This window comes from Tachyglossus aculeatus, chromosome 12 (genome assembly GCF_015852505.1).
Source record: "Tachyglossus aculeatus isolate mTacAcu1 chromosome 12, mTacAcu1.pri, whole genome shotgun sequence".
Taxonomy (NCBI): domain Eukaryota; kingdom Metazoa; phylum Chordata; class Mammalia; order Monotremata; family Tachyglossidae; genus Tachyglossus; species Tachyglossus aculeatus.
In genome coordinates, this window is record NC_052077.1 from 9,077,961 (window position 1) to 9,104,925 (window position 26,965).

At 43.8% G+C, this 26,965-nt stretch overlaps 1 long non-coding RNA gene and 1 other non-coding gene across 2 annotated transcripts in view; one reads left to right on the plus strand and one right to left on the minus strand.

Moving 5' to 3' along the window:
- The window catches only part of LOC119935877, a 28,607-nt gene extending 1,832 nt beyond the window's left edge, over positions 1-26,775 (minus strand). Inside the window, exons 1-3 of the long non-coding RNA XR_005453478.1 lie at positions 26,734-26,775; positions 25,544-25,742; positions 21,621-21,714 (exon numbers count right to left, since the gene is read on the minus strand). This is a non-coding gene — a long non-coding RNA (uncharacterized LOC119935877). The remainder of the gene's footprint in view (positions 1-21,620; positions 21,715-25,543; positions 25,743-26,733) is intronic.
- On the plus strand, positions 97-233 carry LOC119935922. Its single transcript, XR_005453520.1, has one exon. It is a non-coding gene; the product is annotated as a small nucleolar RNA SNORA7 (small nucleolar RNA).
- Positions 26,776-26,965: the final 190 nt, after the last annotated feature.

Here is a 26,965-nt window from a genome sequence, read left to right on the forward strand (position 1 = left end):
AAATGAGGATTCAATTCCCATTCTCCTTCCTAGTGTGACCTCCTGTGGGACAGGGACTGCATCTGACCTGATTTTCTTGTATCTATCCCAGTGCTCCTGCTCTCAGGATCACATCTGGAGAGTTTCCAGTACTCTACCATTCTCAGCTACGGAGAGAGAGTCAAGCAGAGGCATACCCATTCCATTCCTAGCTTGGGCAGTGGCTAGCGAGTGGAAGGCAATCTGCTACAAGTCAAAACTCACCTGTGTTGGGCAGCAATGGCCTGGTTGAGAGTCGAGGGTGAAGACTTAAATTTACTGCGCAGAAGAATGCAATGGTAAACGACTTTCATATTTTTCTGTATCAATTTTTTATCTATGGATACACTACCAGAGCGATTGCAGATGGAGGTGGGGTGTTCTGGGAGAGATGTGTCCATGGAGTCACTAAGGGTTGGAGACAACTCGATGGCATAAGACAAGACCCCAGTGCTTAATACAGTGCTTTGAACTTGACCAATACCACTATTACTATTATTAGGCGACATAAACAGATGGGGAGGGGGAGAGACTGAGAAGCAGTATGAACTAGTGGAAAGCGCATGGGCCTGGGAGTGAGAGAACCCGGGTTCTAATCCCAGCTCTACCGTCTTGAGCAGGTCACTTACCTTCTCTGTGCCTCTGTTTCCTCTCCTGCAAAATGGGGATTAAATACATGTTCTTCCCCTTAGACTGTAAGCCCCACGTGGGACCTTATCATCTTGTACCTACACAAGCACTTAGTACAGATTTTGGCACCTAGCAATCACATAACAAATACCACACATTATTATTATTATCATTATTATTATTACTAAACAACAAGGGAGAGAAGGCACATCCAGATAAGTTGGACAGAGAGGAAAGAGGTTTGGGGAGCTGCCATGGTAGTAGCAGCAGCAATTGAAGAGGTAAAGCAAGATGAGCAAGGGAAAGGAAGGAGCCATGGTGGGAAAGGTTGAAGGAGAGAGTGAGTAGGAAGGAGTCTGTTGGAAGTTTGGGGAAAAGGGAGGAGGAACCAGGTAAAGAACTCCCCATTCTTCACCGGAGTTCCTCTGCTCTGCCGTCTCCTGCTCTGCTTTCTCCAGCCCGGTTTCTGCGTGAACCCGGCCATTTCACATACCCAAATAACAAATAACCTAGCTGAGTTACTGCAGTAAACACAGGTGAAAGAAACATTTAAAAATATGTTCTAGGAAAGAGGGCCCTGAAGAGAGCTGATTCAGAGGAAAGTGCTGCAGAGAGACCTGGCCAACTTCAGCTAATCTTTTACTGAAGAATATAAACAGAGAACATGGATTCTAATCCTGGCTCTGCCAATTGTTTACTGTGTGACTTTGGGCAAGTCACTTAACTTCTCTGGGCCTCAGTGTACTCAATAATAAAATGGGAAGTAAGTACCTATTCTACCTCCTACTTAGACTGTGAGCCCAATGTGGGAAAGGAACTGTAACCAAATCAAATCATTTGTTTCTACCCCAGTGCTTGGCAAGTAGTAGGAATCTAACAAATATCATAATAACAATAATAAGAAGCAACACTATTCATGAATTCATTCATTTAATCACATTTATTAAGGGCTTACTGTGTGCAAAGCACTGTACTAAGCGCTTGGGAAAGAACAATATAACAATAAACAGTGATGATCTCTACTCACAACAAGCTCACAGTTGACATCGTATCAATAGTCCATTCAACCTAGTTTTCTGACTCCAAAAGTGGCAACGGGAAGTGTGTGTGACTGTAGTCCCCCTGAGATACATCTTCATGGCTATGAATGGACCTCCAACATCCTTGCATTCCAAACTAGTAATCCATTTTGGGCCATTCATACATGAATTAGCCAATACCTTGTATAATCAGCTGCTATTTCCAAGAGCTGAAGTTTCTTAAAGTAACACATTCCACACCCTTCCTTCTCAACCACGAAGAGCAGAAGTGCTTTCCTGTATTTATTTTGCAAGTACCAGACCTAACCCAGGACATACTGACCACCTCCAAACTAAGGAGTTTTACTCTTCACTAAAGAAGCTCTTTGATCCCAGCCCCACTTTCCATGCTTTGAGAAGCAGCACACCCTTACAGAATGAGCATGGACCTGGGAATCAGAAGACCTGAGTTTTAATCTCAGCTCTGCCTCTTGCCAGCTGTGTGACTTTGGACAAGTCACAACTTCTCTGTGCCTCAGTTTTCTCATCTGTAAAATGGACATAAAATACCGGTTCTCCCTCTCCCTTAGATTGTGAATCCAAAGTGGGACTGACATATATTCTACCCAAATGTTTAGCACAGTGCTTTATAAAATAGTAAGCACTTACCAAGCATCACAGTTCTTAATTATTATTCTAAAGCAATTAGCTTTAAATTAAATATTATATATCATTTATATTAATGTCTGTCTCCCCCCTAGATTGTAAGCTTGTTGTGGGTAGGAAACACATCTGCCAACTCTGTTGTACTCCCCCAAGCACTTTGTACAGTGCTCTGCACATAGTAAGTGCTCAATACATACCACTGATTAGATTAGCTGGAAACATCATTAAGTAAGAGGAATCTTACCTAGATGGCAAAAATACTATAATATACTCATGTATATTCTTTCCATCATAGAGGAAAAGGCCCTTTGAGGCATAGAAAACTGGTTAGAATGTGAAGACTTGTCCTTAGCTCCAACTTTAGAGGTAAGAACCTCTGCAGCCAAAGGCATGAAAAATGGAAGAACTGGATCTGATGGCATTCAATCAATCGATCGTATTTATTGAACACTTACTGCATGCAGAGCACTGTACTAAGTGCTTGGGAGAGGAGAGTTGGTAGAAACGTTCCAGAGAAAGCTACAAACAGAGCTCAGAATTCTACAGGAGTCTTTCCTGAACTTAGAGAATATAGATGAAATGCCAAAAGACTTCGAAGATGCCACCATAACTTCCATCTTCAGGAAGAAATACTTAAGGCCAACTGGAGAAACCATGGGGAAATCTCATTGTTCTCTATACCTTGGCAACTCTAGCCAGAATACTCTGTGCAGAGAGCACTGAACTAAGCCCTTGGAAAAGTACAGTGCAACGGAGTTGGCAGACACATTCCCTGCCCACTAATAATTTACAGTCTAGAGGAGCTTAACTTTAGCCAGAATACTCTGTGCAGAGTACTGTCCTAAGCCTTTGGAAAAGTACAAAAGAAGAGGACAAACTCCTTGCTTATAAGGAGCTTACAATCAATGGGGGAATATAGATATAAAATAATTTGCAAACATGAAGACAGAGTGCTCAAATAATCTGTAAAACAATATGTACTAAGGGTCAAAGAAAAGTAACGTATGTCACAATGCTGAGATGCTAGTTAAGAGGATGTATCCTGGGGAGAAGAAAAATTAATTGGGGAAATTCTGGAGGAAGTGGGATTGCATATTTGTGAAGCTGGAGAGAGTTGTGATCTGGTGTATTTCAATAAGGAGACAGCTCTAGGCAGAGGGAAGGTGTTGAGCCTAGGGTTGAAGGAAAGAGAGCATAGAATGGAGCACGATGAGAAAGTGAACTTGGGGCGACTAGTGAGAGTGAGCTGGGGTGTAATGAGCTCCTTGTGTGCAGGAATGTGCCTGTTTGTTGTTATATTGTACTTTCCTAAGGACTTACTACAGTGCTTTGCACCCAGGAAGCACTCAATAAATACAATTGAATGAATGTAATGGGAGAAGAATGTGAACAGTTAAGAGGGAGAGAGCTGGTAAAATCCCTTAAAGCCAATAGTCAGTAGTTCCTATTCAATGCAAAGAGGAATGGGCAACTTTTGGAAATTATTGAGGAGTGAAGAGATGAGTGCAGAATAACACTTTAGAAATGTGATCTGGACAGAAAAGTGAAATATGGACAAGAGAGGGGAAAGGCTGGAGGCAGTGAGACCAGTTAGTGCTCTGCACACAGTAAGCGCTCAATAAATATGATTTATTGATTGATAGGGCACGGGCCTGGGAGTCACAAGGTTTGCTGCCATTTGTCTGCTGCATAGGGTTAGGGCACGGGCCTGGGAGTCACAAGGTTTGCTGCCATTTGTCCGCTGCATAGTAATAGGGCACGGGCCTGGGAGTGACAAGGTTTCTGCCATTTGTCTGCTGCATAGGGATCCGCCAAGCTAGCTCTCTTCCTCCCTTCAAGGCCCTACTGAGAGTTCACCTCCTCCAGGAGGCCTTCCCAGACTGAGCCCCTTCCTTCCTCTCCCACTCGTCCCCCTCTCTATCCCCCCATTTTACCTCCTTCTCTTCCCGACAGCACCTGTCTATATGTATATATGTTTGTACAGATTTATTACTCTATTTATTTATTTATTTTACCTGTACATATCTAGTCTATTTTATTTTTTTAGTATGTTTGGTTTTGTTCTCTGTCTCCCCCTTTTAGACTGTGAGCCCACTGCTGGGTAGGGACTGCCTCTAGATGTTGCCAACTTGTACTTCCCAAGTGCTTAGTACAGTGCTCTGCACACAGTAAGCGCTCAATAAATACAATTGATTGATTGATTGATAGGGCACGGGCCTGGGACTCACAAGGTATGCTGCCATTTGTCTGCTGCATAGGGTTAGGGCACGGGCCTGGGAGTCACAAGGTTTGCTGCCATTTGTCTGCTGCATAGGAATAGGGCATGGGCCTGGGAGTCGCAAGGTTTCTGCCATTTGTCTGCTGCATAGGGATCTGCCAAGCTAACTCTCTTCCTCCCTTCAAGGCCCTACTGAGAGTTCACCTCCTCCAGGCGGTCTTCCCAGACTGAGCCCCTTCCTTCCTCTCCCCCTCATCCCCCTCTCCATCCCCCCATTTTACCTCCTTCTCTTCCCCACAGCACCTGTCTATATGTATATATGCTTGTACAGATTTATTACTCTATTTATTTATTTATATTACCTGTACATATCTAGTCTATTTATTTTATTTTGTTAGTATGTTTGGTTTTGTTCTCTGTCTCCCCCTTTTAGACTGTGAGCCCACTGTTGGGTAGGGACTGTCTCTATATGTTACCAACTTGTACTTCCCAAGCGCTTAGTACAGTGCTCTGCACACAGTAAGCACTCAATAAATGCGATTGATTGATTGATTGATACGGCACGGGCCTGGGAGTCACAAGCTTTGCTGCCATTTGTCTGCTGCATAGGGATCCGCCAAGCTAACTCTCTTCCCCCCTTCAAGGCCCTTCTGGGAGCTCACCTCCTACAGGAGGCCTTCCCAGACTGAGCCCCTTCCTTCCTCTCCCCCTCGTCCCCCTCTCCATCCCCCCATCTTACCTCCTTCCCTTCCCCACAGCACCTGTATATATATATATATATATATATATATGCATAATCTTTGTACGCATTTATTACTCTATTTATTTTTTTTTATTTATTTTACCTGTACATATCTATTCTATTTATTTTATTTTGTTAGTATGTTTGGTTTTGTTCTCTGTCTCCCCCTTTTAGACTGTGAGCCCACTGTTGGGTAGGGACTGTCTCTATATGTTGCCAACTTGTACTACCCAAGCGCTTAGTACAGTGCTCTGCACACAGTAAGCGCTCAATAAATAAGATTGATTGATTGATAGGGCACGGGCCTGGGAGTCACAAGGTTTGCTGCCATTTGTCTGCTGCATAGGGATCCGCCAAGCTAGCTCTCTTCCTCCCTTCAAGGCCCTACTGAGAGTTCACCTCCTCCAGGAGGCCTTCCCAGACTGAGCCCCTTCCTTCCTCTTCCCCTCGTCCCCCCTCCATCCCCCCATTTTACCTCCTTCTCTTCCCCACAGCACCTGTCTATATGTATATATGTTTGTACAGATTTATTACTCTATTTATTCATTTATTTTACCTGTACATATCTAGTCTGTTTGATTTTGTTAGTATGTTTGGTTTTGTCCTCTGTCTCCCCCTTTTAGACTGTGAGCCCACTGCTGGGTAGGGACTGCCTCTAGATGTTGCCAACTTGTACTTCCCAAGTGCTTAGTACAGTGCTCTGCACACAGTAAGCGCTCAATAAATACAATTGATTGATTGATTGATAGGGCACGGGCCTGGGAGTCACAAGCTTTGCTGCCATTTGTCTGCTGCATAGGGATAGGGCACGGGCCTGGGAGTCACAAGGTTTGCTGCCATTTGTCTGCTGCATAGGGATCCGCCAAGCTAGCTCTCTTCCTCCCTTCAAGGCCCTACTGAGAGTTCACCTCCTCCAGGAGGTCTTCCCAGACTGAGCCCCTTCCTTCCTCTCCCCCTCGTCCCCCTCTCCATCCCCCCATTTTACCTCCTTCTCTTCCCCACAGCACCTGTCTATATGTATATATGTATGTACAGATTTATTACTCTATTTATTTATATTACCTGTACATATCTATTCTATTTATTTTAGTTTGTTAGTATGTTTGGTTTTGTTCTCTGTCTCCCCCTTTTAGACTGTGAGCCCACTGTTGGGTAGGGACTGTCTCTATATGTTACCAACTTGTACTTCCCAAGAGCTTAGTACAGTGCTCTGCACACAGTAAGCACTCAATAAATGCGATTGATTGATTGATTGATAGGGCACGGGCCTGGGAGTCACAAGCTTTGCTGCCATTTATCTGCTGCATAGGGATCCGCCAAGCTAACTCTCTTCCCCCCTTCAAGGCCCTTCTGGGAGCTCACCTCCTCCAGGAGGCCTTCCCAGACTGAGCCCCTTCCTTCCTTTCTCCCCCTCGTCCCCCTCTCCATCCCCCATCTTCCCTCCTTCCCTTCCCCACAGCACCAGTATATATATATATAATCATTGTACGCATTTATTACTCTATTTTTTTATTTATTTTACCTGTACATATCTATTCTATTTATTTTATTTTGTTAGTATGTTTGGTTTTGTTCTCTGTCTCCCCCTTTTAGACTGTGAGCCCACTGTTGGGTACGGACTGTCTCTATATGTTGCCAGCTTGTACTTCCCAAGTGCTTAGTACAGTGCTCTGTACACAGTAAGTGCTCAATAAATATGATTGATTGATTGATAGGGCACGGGCCTGGGAGTCAGAAGGTTTGCTGCCGTTTGTCTGCTGCATAGGGTTAGGGCACGGGCCTGGGAGTCACAAGGTTTGCTGCCATTTGTCTGCTGCATAGGGATAGGGCACGGGCCTGGGAGTCACAAGGTTTCTGCCTTTTGTCTGCTGCATAGGGATCTGCCAAGCTAGCTCTCTTCCTCTCTTCAAGGCCCTACTGAGAGTTCACCTCCTCCAGGAGGCCTTCCCAGACTAAGCCCCTTCCTTCCTCTCCCCCTCGTCCCCCTCTCCATTCCCCCATTTTACCTCCTTCTCTTCCCCACAGCACCTGTCTATATGTATATACGTTTGTACAGATTTATTACTCTATTTTTTTATTTATTTATTTGACCTGTACATATCTAGTCTATTTATTTTATTTTGTTAGAATGTTTGGTTTTGTTCTCTGTCTCCCCCGTTTAGACTGTGAGCCCACTGTTGGGTAGGGACTGTCTCTATATGTTGCCAACTTGTACTTCCCAAGTGCTTAGTACAGTGCTCTGTACACAGTAAGTGCTCAAAAAATACGATTTATTGATTGATAGGGCACGGGCCTGGGAGTCAGAAGGTTTGCTGCCGTTTGTCTGCTGCATAGGGTTAGGGCACTGGCCTGGGAGTCACAAGGTTTGCTGCCATTTGTCTGCTGCATAGCGATAGGGCACGGGCCTGGGAGTCACAACGTTTCTGCCATTTGTCTGCTGCATAGGGATCCGCCAAGCTAGCTCTCTTCCCCCCTTCAAGGCCCTACTGAGAGCTCACCTCCTCCAGGAGGCCTTCCCAGACTGAGCCCCTTCCTTCCTCTCCCCCTCGTCCCCCTCTCCGTCCCCCCATCTTACCTCCTTCCCTTCCCCACAGCACCTGTATATATATATATATATATATATATATATATGTGTGTGTGTGTGTGTGTATATATATATATATATATATCTTTGTATGTATTTATTACTCTATTTATTTATTTATTTTACCTGTACATATCCTATTTATTTTATTTTGTCAGTATGTTTGGTTTTGTTCTCTGTCTCCCCCCTTTTAGACTGTGAGCCCACTGTTGGGTAGGGACTGTCTCTATATGTTGCCAACTTGTACTTCCCAAGAGCTTAGTACAGTGCTCTGCACACAGTAAGTGCTCAATAAATACGATTGATTGATTGATAGGGCACGGGCCTGGGAGTCACAAGGTTTGCTGCCATTTGTCTGCTGCATAGGGATAGGGCACGGGCCTGGAAGTCGCAAGGTTTCTGCCACTTGTCTGCTGCATAGGGATCCGCCAAGCTAGCTCTCTTCCCCCCTTCAAGGCCCTACTGAGAGCTCACCTCTTCCAGGAGGCCTTCCCAGATTGAGCCCCTTCCTTCCTCTCCCCCTCGTCCCCCTCTCCGTCCCCCATCTTACCTCCTTCCCTTCCCCACAGCACCTGTATATATATATATATATATGTGTGTGTATATATATATATATATATCTTTGTACGTATTTATTACTCTATTTATTTATTTATTTTACCTGTACATATCTATTCTATTTATTTTATTTTGTCAGTATGTTTGGTTTTGTTCTCTGTCTCCCCCTTTTAGACTGTGAGCCCACTGTTGGGTAGGGACTGTCTCTATATGTTGCCAACTTGTACTTCCCAAGAGCTTAGTACAGTGCTCTGCACACAGTAAGTGCTCAATAAATATGACTGATTGATTGATAGGGCACGGGCCTGGGGGTCACAAGGTTTGCTGCTATTTGTCTGCTGCATAGGGATAGGGCACGGGCCTGGGAGTCGCAAGGTTTCTGCCACTTGTCTGCTGCATAGGGATCCGCCAAGCTAGCTCTCTTCCTCCCTTCAAGGCCCTACTGAGAGTTCACCTCCTCCAGGAGGCCTTCCCATACTGAGCCCCTTCCTTCCTCTTCCCCTCGTCCCCCTCTCCATCCCCTCATTTTACCTCCTTCTCTTCCCCACAGCACCTGTCTATATGTATATATGTTTGTACAGATTTATTACTCTATTTATTTATTTATTTATTTGACCTGTACATATCTATTCTATTTATTTTATTTTGTTAGTGTTTGGTTTTGTTCTCTGTCTCCCCCGTTTAGACTGTGAGCCCACTGTTGGGTACGGACTGTCTCTATATGTTGCCAACTTGTACTTCCCAAGTGCTTAGTACAGTGCTCTGTACACAGTAAGTGCTCAAAAAATACGATTGATTGATTGATAGGGCACGGGCCTGGGAGTCAGAAGGTTTGCTCCCGTTTGTCTGCTGCATAGGGTTAGGGCACGGGCCTGGGAGTCACAAGGTTTGCTGCCATTTGTCTGCTGCATAGGGATAGGGCACGGGCCTGGGAGTCACAAGGTTTCTGCCATTTGTCTGCTGCATAGGGATCCGCCAAGCTAGCTCTCTTCCCCCCTTCAAGGCCCTACTGAGAGCTCACCTCCTCCAGGAGGCCTTCCCAGACTGAGCCCCTTCCTTCCTCTCCCCCTCGTCCCCCTCTCCGTCCCCCCATCTTACCTCCTTCCCTTCCCCACAGCACCTGTATATATATATATATATATATGTGTGTGTATATATATATATATATATATATATATATATCTTTGTATGTATTCATTACTCTATTTTACCTGTACATATCTATTCTATTTATTTTATTTTGTCAGTATGTTTGGTTTTGTTCTCTGTCTCCCCCTTTTAGACTGTGAGCCCACTGTTGGGTAGGGACCGTCTCTATATGTTGCCAACTTGTACTTCCCAAGTGCTTAGTACAGTGCTCTGCACACAGTAAGTGCTCAATAAATACGATTGATTGATTGATAGGGCACAGGCCTGGGAGTCACAAGGTTTGCTGCCATTTGTCTGCTGCATAGGGATCCGCCAAGCTAGCTCTCTTCCTCCCTTCAAGGCCCTACTGAGAGTTCACCTCCTCCAGGAGGCCTTCCCAGACTGAGCCCCTTCCTTCCTCTCCCCCTCGTCCCCCTCTCCATCCCCCCATTTTACCTCCTTCTCTTCCCCACAGCACTTGTCTATATGTATATATGTTTGCACAGATTTATTACTCTATTTATTTATTTATTTATTTATTTATTTATTTGACCTGTACATATCTAGTCTATTTATTTTATTGTGTTAGAATGTTTGGTTTTGTTCTCTGTCTCCCCCGTTTAGACTGTGAGCCCACTGTTGGGTAGGGACTGTCTCTATATGTTGCCAACTTGTACTTCCCAAGTGCTTAGTACAGTGCTCTGTACACAGTAAGTGCTCAAAAAATACGATTGATTGATTGATAGGGCACGGGCCTGGGAGTCAGAAGGTTTGCTGCCGTTTGCTGCATAGGGTTAGGGCACGGGCCTGGGAGTCACAAGGTTTGCTGCCATTTGTCTGCTGCATAGCGATAGGGCACGGGCCTGGGAGTCACAAGGTTTCTGCCATTTGTCTGCTGCATAGGGATCCGCCAAGCTAGCTCTCTTCCCCCCTTCAAGGCCCTACTGAGAGCTCACCTCCTCCAGGAGGCCTTCCCAGACTGAGCCCCTTCCTTCCTCTCCCCCTCGTCCCCCTCTCCATCCTCCCATTTTACCTCCTTCCCTTCCCCACAGCACCTGTATATATATATGTATATATATATATATATATATATATATGTAATCTTTGTACGCATTTATTACTCTATTTATTTTTTTATTTATTTTACCTGTACATATCTATTCTATTTATTTTATTTTGTCAGTATGTTTGGTTTTGTTCTCTGTCTCCCCCTTTTAGACTGTGAGCCCACTGTTGGGTAGGGACTGTCTCTATATGTTGCCAACTTGTACTTCCCAAGAGCTTAGTACAGTGCTCTGCACACAGTAAGCGCTCAATAAATACGATTGATTGATTGATTGATAGGGCACGGGCCTGGGAGTCACAAGGTTTGCTGCCATTTGTCTGCTGCATAGGGATAGGGCACGGGCCTGGGAGTCGCAAGGTTTCTGCCATTTGTCTGCTGCATAGGGATCTGCCAAGCTAGCTCTCTTCCTCCCTTCAAGGCCCTACTGTGAGTTCACCTCCTCCAGGAGGTCTTCCCAGACTGAGCCCCTTCCTTCCTCTCCCCCTCCTCCCCCTCTCCATCCCCCCATTTTACCTCCTTCTCTTCCCCACAGCACCTGTCTATATGTATATATGTTTGTACAGATTTATTACTCTTTTTATTTATTTATTTATTTTACCTGTACATATCTAGTCTTTTTATTTTATTTTGTCAGTATGTTTGGTTTTGTTCTCTGTCTCCCCCTTTAAGACTGTGAGCCCACTGCTGGGTAGGGACTGTCTCTATATGTTGCCAACTTGTACTTCCCAAGAGCTTAGTACAGTGCTCTGCACACAGTAAGTGCTCAATAAATACGATTGATTGATTGATAGGGCACGGGCCTGGGAGTCACAAGGTTTGCTGCCATTTGTCTGCTGCATAGGGTTTGGGCACGGGCCTGGGAGTCACAAGGTTTGCTGCTATTTGTCTGCTGCATAGGGATAGGGCACGGGCCTGGGAGTCACAAGGTTTGCTGCCATTTGTCTGCTGCATAGGGATAGGGCACGGGCCTGGAAGTCGCAAGGTTTCTGCCACTTGTCTGCTGCATAGGGATCCGCCAAGCTAGCTCTCTTCCCCCCTTCAAGGCCCTACTGAGAGCTCACCTCTTCCAGGAGGCCTTCCCAGATTGAGCCCCTTCCTTCCTCTCCCCCTCGTCCCCCTCTCCGTCCCCCATCTTACCTCCTTCCCTTCCCCACAGCACCTGTATATATATATATATATATATATGTGTGTGTATATATATATATATATATCTTTGTACGTATTTATTACTCTATTTATTTATTTATTTTACCTGTACATATCTATTCTATTTATTTTATTTTGTCAGTATGTTTGGTTTTGTTCTCTGTCTCCCCCTTTTAGACTGTGAGCCCACTGTTGGGTAGGGACTGTCTCTATATGTTGCCAACTTGTACTTCCCAAGAGCTTAGTACAGTGCTCTGCACACAGTAAGTGCTCAATAAATATGACTGATTGATTGATAGGGCACGGGCCTGGGGGTCACAAGGTTTGCTGCTATTTGTCTGCTGCATAGGGATAGGGCACGGGCCTGGGAGTCGCAAGGTTTCTGCCACTTGTCTGCTGCATAGGGATCCGCCAAGCTAGCTCTCTTCCTCCCTTCAAGGCCCTACTGAGAGTTCACCTCCTCCAGGAGGCCTTCCCATACTGAGCCCCTTCCTTCCTCTTCCCCTCGTCCCCCTCTCCATCCCCTCATTTTACCTCCTTCTCTTCCCCACAGCACCTGTCTATATGTATATATGTTTGTACAGATTTATTACTCTATTTATTTATTTATTTATTTGACCTGTACATATCTATTCTATTTATTTTATTTTGTTAGTGTTTGGTTTTGTTCTCTGTCTCCCCCGTTTAGACTGTGAGCCCACTGTTGGGTACGGACTGTCTCTATATGTTGCCAACTTGTACTTCCCAAGTGCTTAGTACAGTGCTCTGTACACAGTAAGTGCTCAAAAAATACGATTGATTGATTGATAGGGCACGGGCCTGGGAGTCAGAAGGTTTGCTCCCGTTTGTCTGCTGCATAGGGTTAGGGCACGGGCCTGGGAGTCACAAGGTTTGCTGCCATTTGTCTGCTGCATAGGGATAGGGCACGGGCCTGGGAGTCACAAGGTTTCTGCCATTTGTCTGCTGCATAGGGATCCGCCAAGCTAGCTCTCTTCCCCCCTTCAAGGCCCTACTGAGAGCTCACCTCCTCCAGGAGGCCTTCCCAGACTGAGCCCCTTCCTTCCTCTCCCCCTCGTCCCCCTCTCCGTCCCCCCATCTTACCTCCTTCCCTTCCCCACAGCACCTGTATATATATATATATATGTGTGTATATATATATATATATATATATATATATATATATCTTTGTATGTATTCATTACTCTATTTTACCTGTACATATCTATTCTATTTATTTTATTTTGTCAGTATGTTTGGTTTTGTTCTCTGTCTCCCCCTTTTAGACTGTGAGCCCACTGTTGGGTAGGGACCGTCTCTATATGTTGCCAACTTGTACTTCCCAAGTGCTTAGTACAGTGCTCTGCACACAGTAAGTGCTCAATAAATACGATTGATTGATTGATAGGGCACAGGCCTGGGAGTCACAAGGTTTGCTGCCATTTGTCTGCTGCATAGGGATCCGCCAAGCTAGCTCTCTTCCTCCCTTCAAGGCCCTACTGAGAGTTCACCTCCTCCAGGAGGCCTTCCCAGACTGAGCCCCTTCCTTCCTCTCCCCCTCGTCCCCCTCTCCATCCCATTTTACCTCCTTCTCTTCCCCACAGCACTTGTCTATATGTATATATGTTTGCACAGATTTATTACTCTATTTATTTATTTATTTATTTATTTATTTATTTGACCTGTACATATCTAGTCTATTTATTTTATTGTGTTAGAATGTTTGGTTTTGTTCTCTGTCTCCCCCGTTTAGACTGTGAGCCCACTGTTGGGTAGGGACTGTCTCTATATGTTGCCAACTTGTACTTCCCAAGTGCTTAGTACAGTGCTCTGTACACAGTAAGTGCTCAAAAAATACGATTGATTGATTGATAGGGCACGGGCCTGGGAGTCAGAAGGTTTGCTGCCGTTTGCTGCATAGGGTTAGGGCACGGGCCTGGGAGTCACAAGGTTTGCTGCCATTTGTCTGCTGCATAGCGATAGGGCACGGGCCTGGGAGTCACAAGGTTTCTGCCATTTGTCTGCTGCATAGGGATCCGCCAAGCTAGCTCTCTTCCCCCCTTCAAGGCCCTACTGAGAGCTCACCTCCTCCAGGAGGCCTTCCCAGACTGAGCCCCTTCCTTCCTCTCCCCCTCGTCCCCCTCTCCGTCCCCCCATCTTACCTCCTTCCCTTCCCCACAGCACCTGTGTATATATATATATATATATATATATATATATATATATATATATATATATATATATGTGTGTGTGTGTATATATATATATATATCTTTGTATGTATTTATTACTCAATTTTTTTATTTATTTTACCTGTACATATCCTATTCATTTTATTTTGTCAGTATGTTTGGTTTTGTTCTCTGTCTCCCCCTTTTAGACTGTGAGCCCACTGTTGGGTAGGGACTGTCTCTATATGTTGCCAACTTGTACTTCCCAAGAGCTTAGTACAGTGCTCTGCACACAGTAAGTGCTCAATAAATACGATTGATTGATTGATTGATAGGGCACGGGCCTGGGAGTCACAAGGTTTGCTGCCATTTGTCTGCTGCATAGGGTTTGGGCACAGACCTGGGAGTCACAAGGTTTGCTGCCATTTGTCTGCTGCATAGGGATCCGCCAAGCTAGCTCTCCTCCTCCCTTCAAGGCCCTACTGGAGTTCACCTCCTTCAGGAGGCCTTCCCAGACTGAGCCCCTTCCTTCCTCTTCCCCTCGTCCCCCTCTCCATCCCCCCATTTTACCTCCTTCTCTTCCCCACAGCACCTGTCTATATGTATATATGTATGTACAGATTTATTACTCTATTTATTCATTTATTTGACCTGTACATATCTAGTCTATTTATTTTACTTTGTTAGTATGTTTGGTTTTGTTCTCTGTCTCCCCCTTTTAGACTGTGAGCCCACTGTTGGGTAGGAACTGTCTCTATATGTTACCAACTTGTACTTCCCAAGCGCTTAGTACAGTGCTCTGCACACAGTAAGCACTCAATAAATGCGATTGATTGATTGATTGATAGGGCACGGGCCTGGGAGTCACAAGCTTTGCTGCCATTTGTCTGCTGCATAGGGATCCGCCAAGCTAACTCTCTTCCCCCCTTCAAGGCCCTTCTGGGAGCTCACCTCCTCCAGGAGGCCTTCCCAGACTGAGCCCCTTCCTTCCTCTCCCCCTTGTCCCCCTCTCCATCCCACCATCATACCTCCTTCCCTTCCCCACAGCACCTGTATATATATATATATATATATATATATATGTATATATGTATATATATACATATATAATCTTTGTACGCATTTATTACTCTATTCATTTTTTTATTTATTTTAGCTGTACATATCTATTCTATTTATTTTATTTTGTTGGTATGTTTGGTTTTGTTCTCTCTCTCCCCCTTTTAGACTGTGAGCCCACTGATGGGTAGGGACTGCCTCTATATGTTGCCAACTTGTACTACCCAAGCGCTTAGTACAGTGCTCTGCACACAGTAAGCTCAATATATACGATTGATTGATTGATAGGGCACGGGTCTGGGAGTCACAAGGTTTGCTGCCATTTGTCTGCTGCATAGGGATAGGGCACGGGCCTGGGAGTCACAAGGTTTCTGCCATTTGTCTGCTGCATAGGGATCTGCCAAGCTAGCTCTCTTCCTCCCTTCAAGGCCCTACTGAGAGTTCACCTCCTCCAGGAGGCCTTCCCAGACTGAGCCCCTTCCTTCCTCTTCCCCTCGTCCCCCCTCCATCCCCCCATTTTACCTCCTTCTCTTCCCCACAGCACCTGTCTATATGTATATATGTTTGTACAGATTTATTACTCTATTTATTCATTTGTTTTACCTGTACAAATCTAGTCTATTTGATTTTGTTAGTATGTTTGGTTTTGTTCTCTGTCTCCCCCTTTTAGACTGTGAGCCCACTGCTGGGTAGGGACTGCCTCTAGATGTTGCCAACTTGTACTTCCCAAGTGCTTAGTACAGTGCTCTGCACACAGTAAGCGCTCAATAAATACAATTGATTGATTGATTGATAGGGCACGGGCCTGGGAGTCACAAGGTTTGCTGCCATTTGTCTGCTGCATAGGGTTAGGGCACGGGCCTGGGAGTCACAAGGTTTGCTGCCATTTGTCTGCTGCATAGGGATAGGGCACGGGCCTGGGAGTCGCAAGGTTTCTGCCATTTGTCTGCTGCATAGGGATCCGCCAAGCTAGCTCTCTTCCTCCCTTCAAGGCCCTACTGAGAGTTCACCTCCTCCAGGAGGTCTTCCCAGACTGAGCCCCTTCCTTCCTCTCCCCCTCGTCCCCCTCTCCATCCCCCCATTTTACCTCCTTCTCTTCCCCACAGCACCTGTCTATATGTATATATGTTTGTACAGATTTATTACTCTATTTATTTATTTATATTACCTGTACATATCTAGTCTATTTATTTTAGTTTGTTAGTATGTTTGGTTTTGTTCTCTGTCTCCCCCTTTTAGACTGTGAGCCCACTGTTGGGTAGGGACTGTCTCTATATGTTACCAACTTGTACTTCCCAAGCGCTTAGTACAGTGCTCTGCACACAGTAAGCACTCAATAAATGCGATTGATTGATTGAATGATAGGGCACGGGCCTGGGAGTCACAAGGTTTGCTGCCATTTGTCTGCTGCATAGGGATCCACCAAGCTAACTCTCTTTCCCCCTTCAAGGCCCTTCTGGGAGCTCACCTCCTCCAGGAGGCCTTCCCAGACTGAGCCCCTTCCTTCCTCTCCCCCTCGTCCCCCTCTCCATCCTCCCATTTTACCTCCTTCCCTTCCCCACAGCACCTGTATATATATATGTATATATATATATATATATATGTAATCTTTGTACGCATTTATTACTCTATTTATTTTTTTATTTATTTTACCTGTACATATCTATTCTATTTATTTTATTTTGTCAGTATGTTTGGTTTTGTTCTCTGTCTCCCCCTTTTAGACTGTGAGCCCACTGTTGGGTAGGGACTGTCTCTATATGTTGCCAACTTGTACTTCCCAAGAGCTTAGTACAGTGCTCTACACACAGTAAGCGCTCAATAAATACGATTGATTGATTGATTGATAGGGCACGGGCCTGGGAGTCACAAGGTTTGCTGCCATTTGTCTGCTGCATAGGGTTTGGGCACGGGCCTGGGAGTCACAAGGTTTGCTGCCATTTGTCTGCTGCATAGGGATCCGCCAAGCTAGCTCTCTTCCTCCCTTCAAGGCCCTACTGAGAGTTCACCTCCTCCAGGAGGCCTTTCCAGACTGAGCCCCTTCCTTCCTCTTCCCCTCGTCCCCCCTCCATCCCCCCATTTTACCTCCTTCTCTTCCCCACAGCACCTGTCTATATGTATATATGTTTGTACAGATTTATTACTCTATTTATTCATTTATTTTACCTGTACATATCTAGTCTATTTGATTTTGTTAGTATGTTTGGTTTTGTTCTCTGTCTCCCCCTTTTAGACTGTGAGCCCACTGCTGGGTAGGGACTGCCTCTAGATGTTGCCAACTTGTACTTCCCAAGTGCTTAGTACAGTGCTCTGCACACAGTAAGCGCTCAATAAATACAATTGATTGATTGATTGATAGGGCACGGGCCTGGGAGTCACAAGGTTTGCTGCCATTTGTCTGCTGCATAGGGATAGGGCACGGGCCTGGGAGTCGCAAGGTTTCTGCCATTTGTCTGCTGCATAGGGATCTGCCAAGCTAGCTCTCTTCCTCCCTTCAAGGCCCTACTGTGAGTTCACTTCCTCCAGGAGGTCTTCCCAGACTGAGCCCCTTCCTTCCTCTCCCCCTCCTCCCCCTCTCCATCCCCCCATTTTACCTCCTTCTCTTCCCCACAGCACCTGTCTATATGTATATATGTTTGTACAGATTTATTACTCTTTTTATTTATTTATTTATTTTACCTGTACATATCTAGTCTTTTTATTTTATTTTGTCAGTATGTTTGGTTTTGTTCTCTGTCTCCCCCTTTAAGACTGTGAGCCCACTGTTGGGTAGGGACTGTCTCTATATGTTGCCAACTTGTACTTCCCAAGAGCTTAGTACAGTGCTCTGCACACAGTAAGTGCTCAATAAATACGATTGATTGATTGATAGGGCACGGGCCTGGGAGTCACAAGGTTTGCTGCCATTTGTCTGCTGCATAGGGTTTGGGCACGGGCCTGGGAGTCACAAGGTTTGCTGCTATTTGTCTGCTGCATAGGGATAGGGCACGGGCCTGGGAGTCACAAGGTTTGCTGCCATTTGTCTGCTGCATAGGGATCCGCCAAGCTAGCTCTCTTCCTCCCTTCAAGGCCCTACTGAGAGTTCACCTCCTCCAGGAGGCCTTCCCAGACTGAGCCCCTTCCTTCCTCTTCCCCTCGTCCCCCTCTCCATCCCCCCATTTTACCTCCTTCTCTTCCCCACAGCACCTGTCTATATGTATATATGTTTGTACAGATTTATTACTCTATTTATTCATTTATTTTACCTGTACATATCTAGTCTATTTGATTTTGTTAGTATGTTTGGTTTTGTTCTCTGTCTCCCCCTTTTAGACTGTGAGCCCACTGCTGGGTAGGGACTGCTTCTAGATGTTGCCAACTTGTACTTCCCAAGTGCTTAGTACAGTGGTCTGCACACAGTAAGTGCTCAATAAATACGATTGATTGATCGATAGGGCACGGGCCTGGGAGTCACAAGCTTTGCTGCCATTTGTCTGCTGCATAAGGATCCGCCAAGCTAGCTCTCTTCCCCCCTTTAAGGCCCTACTGAGAGCTCACCTCCTCCAGGAGACCTTCCCAGACTGAGCCCCTTCCTTCCTCTCCCCCTCATCCCCCTCTCCATCCCCCCATCTTACCTCCTTCCCTCCCTTCCTTCCCTTCCCCACAGCACCTGTGTATACATATATATATATATACAATATATATATATATATTTGTACGTATTTATTACTGTATTTATTTATTTATTTATTTTGCCTGTACATATATATTCTATTTATTTTATTTTGTTAGTATGTTTGGTTTTGTTCTCTGTCTCCCCCTTTTAGACTGTGAGCCCACTGTTGGGTAGGGACTGTCTCTATATATTGTTGCCAACTTGTACTTCCCAAGCGCTTAGTACAGTGCTCTGCACACAGTAAGCGCTCAATAAATACGATTGATTGATTGATTGATCACAGTGATCAAACCAGGATATGACAAATGGTTGGATTAGACTGTGAGCATGTCTTCTAGACCGTGAACCCACTGTTGGGTAGGGACCGTCTCTATACATTGCCAAATTGTACTTCCCAAGTGCTTAGTACAGTGATCTGCACACAGGAGAGGAGCTTAACTTTAGCTAGAATACTCTGTGCAGAGTACTGTCCTAAGCCTTTGGAAAAGTACAGAAGAAGAGGACAAAATCCTTGCTCATAAGGAGCTTACAATCAATAGGGGACTATTACTCTATTTATTTATTTATTTTACTTGTACATATCTATTCTATTTATTTTATTTTGTTAGTATGTTTGGTTTTGTTCTCTGTCTCCCCCTTTTAGACTGTGAGCCCACTGTTGGGTAGGGACTGTCTGTATATGTTGCCAACTTGTACTTCCCAAGCGCTTAGTACAGTGCTCTGCACACAGTAAGTGCTCAATAAATACGATTGATTGACTATAGATATAAAATAATTTGCAAACAAGACAGAGTGCTCAAATAATCTGTACAACAATATGTACTAAGGGTCAAAGAAAAGTAATGTACGTCACAGTGCTGAGATGCTAGTTGAGAGGATGTACGATTGAATGAATAAATACGACTGAATGAATAAAGTGGTGTCCATTTTGATAGAGAAAAAAAGGAGAGCCAGGAAATGTTACCGGCAGAATTTAGCAATGGACCAAGTGAAAGTTTAAGGAGTGCAGAATCAAGACTAAGCAGTGTGGCCTAATGGATAAAGCAAGGACTTGGGAATCAGAAGTACCTGGGTTCTAACCCCAGCTCCACCGGGGACGTAGGTAGGGCGGGGGGAGTGGGGAGGAGGAGAGGATAAAGGGCTCAGTCTGGGAAGGCACCTAGGAGGAGGTGAGCTCTCAGTAGGGCTTTGCACACAATAAACACTCAGTAAATATAACTCATTGATCAACCATTTGGAATGAAAGAGTGCTTTCTCCAAATGGCCACTGGAGGGCAGCGGATGGTAAGCTAATGATCAATACATTTCCCCAAATTTCTCTATAAGAGAATGAATCCAGATGAGGACATGTTTTCAAGTAAAACAGATGACTCTAGTGCAACTTTAACTCTGACATGAAATTGTTGCCTAGGCTAGTTAAAAACATACGCGCACACACACACACACACAATAGTTTCTCTAATAATGCTCTCTGATCTACTGACTATAGCTCACTTTGAACCTTAACAAGAAAAATAAGAAGGTTTTTTCTGAAGGTAGGAAGATTAATTTGAACAATAATATCCTACCAGAATAAATGACAGTATAATATAGACACCCTAATAAAGACTCATGGTTATGGTCCAGGCCCTTTCTTCTGAGAGATAAGGCACTAAAGGGATTGACCAGGTCACACAGAGTCTACCAACTCTGTTGCAGCTCAGTAAATATAACGGATTGATTGATATTTGCGTAACCCAGATTACCACCACCTTTGATGTAAATCCTGGACTGACAATGTTCAGACAAGAGCTACAAATAAGAAAATTCCTCTCCAACCCTCTCCCCCAGGATTAGGATTAACAATCAACAATGCAAGGCTCTTGGTGAAAGCATTGCTTAGTTTAAGTCAGATTGTCAGGGTGTTGAAGAGATCCCCTAAAGCAGGTAAACAGGGAAGTTGTTGAAGTGGAAAGGCAACTTAGTTTATAAGTGAATGATGCAGATGTCAATTATTCAATTGTATCTCATTCAGAGGAAATCTAAAGATGATGAAGCTGAGTCATAGAAAAGTTAAATAACTTGTACAGCACTGCAGACAGGTGTTAGAGCCAGGATTAGAATCTAGGCCTCCTGATTCCGGTTTCTGTGGTCTTTCCACTAAACTGCTTCCCTAACATAGCTAATATCTCTGATGTACTTAAGAGTCACCTTCAGTAAAGTAAGGTTTGGGATAAAAAGGGTCAAAAAGCAAGACTTTTATTTTTGAAAATATGGGATTGTACAAAAATCAACTAGTGAAAAAATGCATCTACAGTAAATATATACCTTTGTATGGTATTTCTTAAGCATTTACTATGTGTCAGGCACTGTTGTAAATGCTGGATAGATACAAGCTAATCAGGTTGGACACAGTCCCTGTCCCACATGGGACTCCAAGTATGAATCCCCATTTTTATAGAGAAGTTAAGTGACTTGCCCAAGGTCACACAGTAGGCAAGTATTCTATTTACTAGGCTAGGCTGCATCAATTTTTAAAGTGTCTACCAAATATGTGATTTTCATTCAACTCAGATTTAGTTGGTAAATGATTACTAAACTCACAGGGAGGTAATACTCTTCAACACTAAAACTGAAATTCATGAACTAGTTGGCTGATAGTACTCCATATGAGTTTATATATTTGATTTTCACATCCAGATGTTTAAATGACAACCCTGTTGATTCAATGATAATATTTTTGACTCCTGTGACATACAAAGTTAAACTTTACTTTGGGAACTGGTATTACTTCCAGATTAATTTTCTAGAAGTAAGTACCCCCTGTAAGCCACAATTCGACCTGATTCTCAGTGCCTAATACAAATTTGGACTGTGAAGCAACCAATTCAGATTATCGAACAACATATTTAAATAAAATGCCTGAAAATCAATTGTGGGCAAATTTGAATAATCAAAACAGACAAAAATCAAAATCAACTCACCGACAGGCTCGGCTCAGTAGATTATCCACGAATTCAAGTCAACAAATCATGGGACCAGTCAAGATATCACCATTAAATTGAGAAGTGTTGAAAGCTACAAATGGTAAACATTAACAATAATGTTCTCAGAGTCATAGCTTGAAAAATATCCTGGAATTTTCTCTTTTTTAAATGGTATATTTTAAGTGTTTACTATGTGTCAAACACTGTTGTAAGCATTGGGGTAGATACAAGTTAGCTAGGTGGGACATAGTCCCTGTCCCACGTTGGGCTGGCCATCTAATAGGAGGGAGAACAGGAAAACTGAGACAGAGAGAAGTTATGTGATTTACCCAAGGTCAAACAGCAAGCATTTGGCAGAGCCAGGATTAGAACCCAGGTCCTCTGACTCCCAGGACCGTGCTCTTTCCACTAGGTCATACTGCTTCTTGTACGTGAAATGGTGATTGATTATAGCTGGGGAGAGAGAGACTAAAATAAATTACAGGTAGGGGAAAGCAACTAAGTTTAAAGTTAGTATGCAAGCGCAGTGGGGGTGATCAGCTTTGTCCACATTGAATTGTTCTGAAGCAGAACATTTGACGTGTGTTCTCAGGAGCAGATAACACCTTGAGTTGGCTCCAGCCCCCTGCCCAGACTGCAGGGCCAGGAAGCAGTGTGCTAGGTAGTCCTTTGGCCACTGGCTCCCACATCAAGCCAGAATTGCCCGGACAGGTGTGGGAGGCTGCACTGGGGTGGAAGTGGGACGGAAGCCACCCTGCCCTCTACCCATTGGCAGGATGTCATCTCTCACAAGACCCAGGGATTTATGGGTTTCCCTGACCTCACTGAACCATCCTGAACAGGACTGGACTGAACTTATTCTGCTGCCCCCCCCCCCCCCCCACCCCGAATCCCAGCTCAACTACTTGTCTGCTGTGTGACCTTGGGCAAATCACTTCACTTCTTTGGGCCTCAGTTACCTCATCTGTAAAATGGTGATTAAGACTGTGAGCCCCGTGTGGGACAGGGACTGTGTGTCCAACCTGATTAACTTGTAGCTACCCCAGTGTTTAGAAAAATGCTTAATGCATAGTAAGTGCTTACAAATGCCATTATATAATATATAAACAGTGCCTTGCACATAGTAAGTGCTTATTAAATGCCATTATTTTATATATATATATATATATATATATATTTATCCCTCTGCACAGTGCGCTTAGTAAATGCCATCATCATTATTATCATTATATATATATTTATCCCTCTGCACAGTGCCTGGGGCTAGTGAACTGTTGAGCAATACAAACAGCTGTATTTCTGCCTTCCATTCCAATCTGTCAACTCTTACTTTTACCCTATTGACCATTTTTCAACAAAATTATCATCAGTAAAGTGTGGTCCTGTTTTGACATTCCTCACTCACTCACACACCTACACATGCTCAAGCTTGAGGGGAGGAAAAAACAAAGAGAAAATCAAAATGAATGCCCAAGCACCATGCTGTGAGGCTTGCCTGTGGGGTTCTGAAAAGTGGAATCTGGTGCCAATTTCAATTGATTTGCCTAATGCACCTGTAAACATATACGGGCTATTGGGGGGGTGGAAATGTGCAGAGCCTGAATGGGGATATCTCATTCAATTCTTTCATTTTTCTTCCCCACCTTATAACTCAATAAGTTTTAAGAAGGCATAAGTGATTTATGGGGAAAGCCACAATGAATATGCCAAACTGGCAGGTGGCCTGTCTCCTGGGATTACGTGAATGGTCAGTATCTAATGATAACACTGGCGGAAAGGCCAATTAGGATCCAGGCTGGTTTGAAATATTCCTGGTGTGATGTTAGGTTTCTGGAGCCCTCAGCAATGCAGTGACTATAGAAGGGCTCATTATCTGCAGGAAACATTAATCTATTCAGCTACACTTCTAGTTTACCTCAGAACTAAGCACTTTTGTGCATTCATGGAGGGCCAGGGAAATCGTACTGAATTTCAGTCATGGGAATTGCAAGCCTTGAATCATCATCATCATCATCAATTGTATTGAGTGCTTACTATGTGCAGAGCACTGTACTAAGCGCTTGGGAAGTACAAATTGGCAACATAGAGAGACAGTCCCTACCCAACAGTGGGCTCACAGTCTAAAAGAATCATATTTGAGCCAAGCTGCTCCTCTAAGGTAATGTTAAGATTATTTTCTCTAGTTCATCATTATATAAATAAAACAGACCTTTGCTTTTTTTTTTCCTTTCATTTGAAAGAAATATGGAAAACCATAAAAGAAGTGTGACCTACTGGAAAGAGCTCAGGCCTGGGGGTCAGATGGACCTGGGTTCTAATCCCAGCACCACCATTCGTCTGTTGTGTGACCTTGGGCAAGTCACTATACTCCTCTGGGCCTCAGTTACCCCAACTGTAGAATGGGAGCTAAGATTGGGAGCCCCATGTGGGACATGGACTGTGTCCTATCTGATTAACTTGTATGTATCCCATCACTTAGTATAGTGCCTGGCTCATAATACACACTTAAATACCATAAAAAGAAAAAAAAAGAACAGGGTTTGCATTCAATCTGCTCATACTGTATCAGGGAATGTGTCTACCAACTCTGCTATATTGTTACATTTTACTCTCCCAAGTGCTTGGTACAGGGCTCTGCACACAGCAAGTTCTCAATAAATACAATCGATTGATTGATAGCCTGGTGTTTAATACAGTGGTTGGCACATAATAAATGCTCATCAAATTAATTATTATTACTACTACTACTAGTATAACTTTTCCAAAGGCACAGCCTTCTTATCCAACCCTTGCTTCAGAACTCTCTCTGAGAGCATGAAGACATATGTTAGTGACTTATGTGGAACAATTTCATTTTACATACTGCAAAGATATGGCATTGTTGCCTAGAGGCCTCAATTTCTACAACAATATGGTGTTTGTGGTTTATTAGCATTATTACTGGGGGAAAATTTGTAGTAGTTTTGGTGCTAAAATAGTGTTTTTCTTAAAGTCTCTAGTTGTGTGATATATAATGTTTCCCTAAGTCCTATGTTATAAAATTGAGGAATAAAGCACCTTAGGCAGTAGTAATGTCAGGCTCTAAAACAAAAACAAATAAATTTTTAAAAAAAACACTAGTTTATGAGAAACCAAGGAAGGTATCTAGAAGTTGAATCTGATATTTGGGGATTGTTTGACATTTATCTCAATTCTAAAAATCCCCCAAATTTCTAAACTGAGGCACTGTGACTGGAATAAGATTTGGATATATTTAAGCAGTGTCCTGTGGAATATATAGACATACTCAAAATTCCACAAATTTATCTTCTCTGCTCCCAGGACTTCTCTTCAGCTTTAAACATGCTCTGACCTTTCCTGCCTATGAGAGTCTAATAGCTGCTATATTCCACCAGATGTCAGACTTTTTTCTTTTTCCTTTCTTTTTTCAAGACTAAATCTCCACTTTGAAGGCAGAATCCATTTTCTTATCTGTACTTGGCAAGTAATCAATCGTATTTGCTGAGCACTTACTATGGGCAAAGCACTGGACTAAGCACTTGGGCGAATATAGCAGAGTTGGTTAGACCGGTTTCCAGCTCCAAGGAGCTTGCAGGTTAGAGGGAGGAACTTCCAGAGGGAACAGCAAGTAAAATGGTTCTTTTTCCGATGGTGATGAGATCACGGGAATGATAAAGTAATTAGGTGGATGTACTACTTTAAATGAATTTCCTATTTTTTATTAATGTTTGGGATGAGGAGGGGTTTTTTGTTTTTTAAATACAGCACACCTTATTTATGAATCAGGAACATTCTCCTGCCCTGTGCAGGGGTGATTAGAGTGAGAGACCTGATCACTGGCTGGCAGAGCTCTGTGAAGGAAAATGGGGCAAACTGGGAGATATTGGATATGCAAGAGTCCAGCAAAGGACAATCCTTACCTGAAAAGAGTGGAATGGATTACTAGATGCCCCCTGTTCTTCTCAGCCAGGGTCACACATGCCATTTTCTAATCCCAGAGAGGGCTAAGAACACTTGCAGGATCTTGGGGGCACTGTGCCAAAGTGGTAAAAAAAATCCTGATCTTGGTTGTCCCTGAGAGAGAGAGTTCATTGCCTCCTGTGTGCTCCCATCTTACAGCTGGAAAACAAACAAAAAAACACAGTTATAGTGCTAGTTTTTTTTTTTACCAATAACTCACAACTTCTCTGGGCCTCAGTTACCTCATCTGTAAAATGGGGATGAAGACTGTGAGCCCCCCCCCCCCCCGCCGTGGGACAACCTGATCACCTTGTTAACCTCCCCAGCGCTTAGAACAGTGCTTTGCACATAGTAAGCACTTAATAAATGCTATCATTATTATTATTCACAAATGTTGACTACAGAACAAAATAGTCTTGTCTAAAAAGATATACTAATAAGTATTAAGGCCAGTTTTCAAATTCTTTCTGAAAACCCCTATGAAACCAAAGGTACTGTGGGTATTTATGTTCATATACTGTCTCTCTTAGGGGGTCACGAACCATGAGTCAGAAAAAGGATGCATCTTTATGAGCTGTAGAATGCCTAGCTTGATCTAGACTGTGAGCCTGTTATTGGGTAGGGACTGCCCCTATATGTTGCCGACTTGTACTTCCCAAGTGCTTAGTACAGTGCTCTGCACTCAGTAAGTGCTCAATACATATGATGGAATGAATAAATCTCAGAATGAAGACTTTTTTTCAAAACTTTTTTTTCAAAATTTCATTTGTAATAGCTTCCAAAGGGCTAGGGTGACTAGGTGTTCCTTTTAGGAGGATTTTTTTTAACTTTCATTTATTGTGCCCCTAAAGAGTGACAAGAGACCTAATCCCAATGGGTCAGAGCATGAGTAGAACCGAGGCAGGCCACGCCAAGGTGAGGATAGGGCCATGATGACAGATTACAAAATGGAGTCCACAAACACAAAGGGCACATGCTTAGAACAGTGCTTGGCACATAGTAAGCACTTAACAAATGCCATTAATATTATATGTGCCTGCTACATTTTCTGGCTCCAAATGGATCTGTACCCTTTAAGCACTTAATATTCACCCCACTTAATAATTAATTTATTAGGAAAGCAGCATGAATTAGTGGATAGAGCACGAACCTGGGAGTCAGAAGGACCAGAACCCCTGGTCTGCCTCTTGTCTTCTGTGTGACCTTGGGCAAATCACTTAACTTCTCTGGGCCTCAATTAACTCATCTGTAAAATAGGGATTAAGAGTGTGAGCCCCATGTGGGACAGGGACAGTATCCAGACTGATTAATTTGTACCTACCTTGGCATTTAGACACTGCTTGGCCCATAGTAAGCACTTACCAAGTACCATAATTATTTTA